Source organism: Octopus sinensis, linkage group LG2 (genome assembly GCF_006345805.1).
Source record: "Octopus sinensis linkage group LG2, ASM634580v1, whole genome shotgun sequence".
NCBI lineage: Eukaryota > Metazoa > Mollusca > Cephalopoda > Octopoda > Octopodidae > Octopus > Octopus sinensis.
Window position 1 is genome coordinate 150,131,657 of NC_042998.1, and position 4,751 is coordinate 150,136,407.

Sequence of the window (4,751 nt, forward strand, 5' to 3'; positions counted from 1 at the left end):
ATGAGAATAATAATGAGAGACAGGAATTATCCCTGCCAACTAGTTTCAGAAATAGATCAGAATGGTTAGTTAAACATGAAACATAGAACACCCTTAAAGACCACAAGGATAGATCGTAGCTGGTTCAAAATGTAGATTAATTAACCTATCACAGAAGAAGATTGGATTAACTAACAAACACATTTTAATTGGCATTAATTAGAAAATTAGGCAAGTCACCAATCTCCACTAATGGAACAATAGCCTCACTGTATTGAACTGGTTTAACATTACAAATAATGTTTGGAGCCCAAGTTTACTTAATTGAATCGTTGTTTGAATTCTATTTATCCATTTCTAAATTATTGCTTACCAGCGCTCTAAACTTTGATAATCTTTACCATAACGTAAAACGATACAGAAATCATCGTACATTTCACAAGGACTTTACTTTTTCACAAAAATCCTGCCAGGGGTTAAAAATCAAATGTTATGAGTTCATTTGGTGTTCGACGACAGCAAGATCTATAACCTTATTAATTATGTATCTACCATTCTCTAAACTGAAGATATACATACATACATACATACATACATACATACATACATACATACATACATACATACATACATACATACATACATACACACACACATACATAAATATATATGTGTGTGTGTATATATCTATCTTTCTATCTATCTATCTATCTATGTGTGTATGTGTGTGTGTGTGTGTGTGTGTGTGTGTACATATATAATTAATATAGACAGCAGTTTGCAATGTTTCACCAAAATAGAGAATTACAAATGTCACTAAATGCTACTATATATAAATGTATGTGTGTGTGTATGTATGTATCTATATATTCAGATAGATAGATAGATAGATAGATAGATAGATAGATAGATAGATAGATAGATAGATAGATAGATAGATAGATAGATAGATAGATAGATAGATAGATAGATAGATAGATAGATAGATATCCATCATGTTTATACGTTAAGATGTACGACTGCTACTGATGAAGTTAAAGCTTTGTGCACAAGTATCGTCATCCAGTCTACTTCCAATCGCTATATCAACATCCGCTGCAGAAGATGTAAATAGCCACAATGGGTGGAACATGCGTAGGGAACAATTGACATAAACTGCATTTCTCTCACACTTCTTGTTATGTGTGTGTTTGTGTGTGTGTGTGTAATTCTTGTTTTTAACTGTTGAACTTGAAGCATATCAAGCTATAAATAATAGCGAGTAAATATTGGTTTTAATTAACTCTACATCTATTTATATGACATGCGTTCTATCACTGAACCAGAGCAATGCATCGAATTTCCGTATTCATACAATTCTAATCTGATTGGTTTAAAAGACGGGAAAATGTCCATAGTTTCTCTCGTCTAGAAACAAAAACGATTTCCTTCTCCAGAGGTCGTAAATTGACTAGAAGAAATCAAACCTGAATTTATTGTAATTATCTCCTTTCTTCTTTGTAAGCAACCAAAAGTAACAATAGGTTTTGGTATTCCTTGTTCCACTAAGACAGAAATTTGAAGTAATCGCGAATATTTTATATATGCTATTTAGTACATCAATCCTTCACTTATTTTGTCGAAATTCATGTCATTGAGCTGTTTAAGTTATTTCCCTTTGTCCAGTTTACTTGACAGTTTTTTAAAATCCTATCAAAATATAATCCTATGATCTCTGGCCTATCGTCAAAAAAATCTTTTACACAACTGCTCCTTATAAGGCATATATTGGGTTGGCAACCAAATTCCCGCTGTTTTTTTAAATTTTGGAAATTACTGCGTTTGTAAATTTTGGAATCTATTTTTTTCGAGAATTCTATTTTTGAATCCTTTTGGAATCTATTTTGTTATTGTTTTTGTTTCTTTTTGTTAATTTTTGTTAATTTTTGTTTATTTTCAGATCATTAAAATGGAATGTCAAGTTAAGAAAAACGAGCATTTTTGACACCTCCTTTTTGCGTTTAATGAAGGTTCTAAGACCGCAAATGCTGCTCGCGACATTTATGCTATGTATGGAGAGGGTCCCATAGCTGAAAGAACCTCTCGTGTTTGGTATGTCAAGTTCAAAAATGGAAATTTTTACCTCAAAGACACACCTCGTTCTGGCCGTCCAGTTGAGTTCGATGAAGAACAATTAAACCAACTTTTGCACGAAAATTCTCATCAAACGACGAGGCAACTGGTAGAGAAAATGGAATGCTCCCACAATGCTATAGAGAAGCATCTTTACTCGATGGGAAAGGTTCAAAAGTATGGAGCATGGGTTCCGCATGCTTTAAGTGAAAACAACAAAAATCAACGAGCCACAATCTCCGCTGCTCTGCTTGCTCGTCGCCGCTCAACTCATGGACACAAGCAACGATTTCTTTACGGAATCGTTACTGGCGACGAAAAATAGTACCTGTACATCAATATGAAGCAGCGTAGGGAATGGTTTAGCCTCGGTAAACAAGTAACACCGCGCGTGAAACAAGATCTTCATCCGCGTAAAACGTATGGTGGGACTGGGAATTCATTCCGAATTGCTTGAACAGAACTAAATAGCCAACGCGGAACTCTATGTTCAAAAGATGAAACGACTCAACACGGCTATTCAAGAAAAAATACCTAATCGTCAGCATGGAGTTCTTTTGCTGCACGACAACGCACGCCCTCATATCACCAATATGACCAAGAAAGCCATTCAAACGCATGGCTGGAAAGTGCTGCCACACCCGCCGTACTCTACTGATTTGCCACCAACAGATTTCCACCTCTTTCGATCTCTTTCCAATGCTATGCGCAGAGTTTCGTTCATTACTGATGCAGAATTGAAATCTTGGTTGGATCAATTTTTCGAGTCGAAATCGGGTGATTTCTAACAAGGAGGTATTGAAAATCTTGTTCAACGTTGGGAAGAAGTTATAAACAACAAGGGTAAATGTATTGTTGATTAATTAGTTGTTATTTTTTATTAAACCATTTAAAAAAATTAAATTTTAAAAAACGATGGGAACTTAGTTACAAACCCAGTAGATACGAAATACGTTTCTTTTTTAATTTCCTGCTTTTTGATTCAACACTCTTTTCTCGCTGATCGTCGAAGCTAATATAGCTAAACTTTTCATCAGCCTCATTGAATATGAACAAAGTATATATTAGACACAGTTGCATATCAAATCTGAAAACTTAAATTATAAGAAATCGACACAACATCTCTATTCTTCGCTGTGTCTGTGAAATCTTGTATCTCTGCCGTAAAGCCTTACTCCCTCACACGTCAGCTTAATTTAATTCCTCCTTACTCAAAAACACCTGCTGTTATGTTCTGTTATTTGTGTAACATTCTCCTTTTTTCCGTCCTTGTTTTCGTATATATTCGCTGCTTTCTTTCAAGAGATCTAATGCTCTTAGGTTAGTTTTTCCTTAGGGCTTGCCAGATTGGATCAATCGCGTTCTTACCCCATTTTGTATATGTATGTGTATGTATATATATATATATATATATATTATATATATATATATATATATATATATATATATATATATATATACCACTTTGTTACATTTGCTTATCAGTACTGAGCCCTGTTAACAAACTGTTAGTGCAGGCGTTGGTTAACATAATTAATATGTTACATAATTCGATAAGAACCTACACCACTATAAAAAAGTGAATCTCCACAAGAAGCTCCACTTTAAGGAGAAAGCAACAAATGCATTCTCCTACAAAATCCACAATAAAGTTAACGACTATGTTCTGTGCATTAAATTCATAACGAAGATCGGAACTTGTAATCTGCGGACATTGTATAGGAGAGGGAAGATGCACCGCTACCGAGATTGACAGCTCCAAGCGGACATTAGCCCTTTATGTATTCCTCACACTGTAGAAATATACCTGTTAATAATAAATGCCTACTTTTCCTGGCCAACTACGTGACTTTAAAGGGGTTATATATTTAAAGAAAAGAGCTAAATATAAGCATAGAAACATGTTTTCTTCGACTTTTCCAAGATTTATCCCCTTCCTTCAATATTTTACCGTTTTAATATTCCTCAGCATAAGGGGAATGGACTGTTTAACAAATATTTACCGAGACCATTTCTGGAATTGTGTGGATTATCGAAGAATATAGTTAGCCTTTCTTGAGAACCTGACTTCAGCTGCATTAAGGCTTGTGTGCATCTATGAGTAGGCGTGTGCCTCTGTGTGTGCGTGTGTGTGTTTGTGTGTATGCATATATATATATATATACTCACACACATATAATACAATTAAGATTCAGTTGAATTAGGTACTTAAATTGAGGCACTTCGCTAGGTCGGAATAATATACACACACAACAATATTAATTAAATATCAAACTTGGTACATAAGTACTGGCCGAATGATATCATTGCAGTATATGTAGACAGCTAAACACAGCTGAGTGAAAAGATTTGCTCCTAGCTTTTCAGACATGTTCTTTATATAAAATTTACTGTCCATAATATTTACGAAGGGCAGATTCCGAGGGAGGTAAATAAAATATAAATGAGTAACAAAAAGGTATAGGTGTCAATCCATTACGGCCGTTTCCAGAGGCTCCTTTAATTGATTTATGAAAACATTACATCTTTGTAAAGAAACCGTTTTCGTCACATGAATTCACGAACTTCAAAATAAATGACATTCAGAATAATATAACATAGTTTAAAATCCACGGTGCAAAACGTTTACATTGATTCTGCTACTATTTCAGTTGGCAACT

At 34.4% G+C, this 4,751-nt stretch overlaps 1 long non-coding RNA gene across 1 annotated transcript in view; it reads left to right on the plus strand.

Moving 5' to 3' along the window:
- LOC118762340 overlaps positions 1 to 2,130 on the plus strand; it is a 10,629-nt gene extending 8,499 nt beyond the window's left edge. Inside the window, exon 3 of the long non-coding RNA XR_004998088.1 lies at positions 1,919 to 2,130. This is a non-coding gene — a long non-coding RNA (uncharacterized LOC118762340). The remainder of the gene's footprint in view (positions 1 to 1,918) is intronic.
- Positions 2,131 to 4,751: the final 2,621 nt, after the last annotated feature.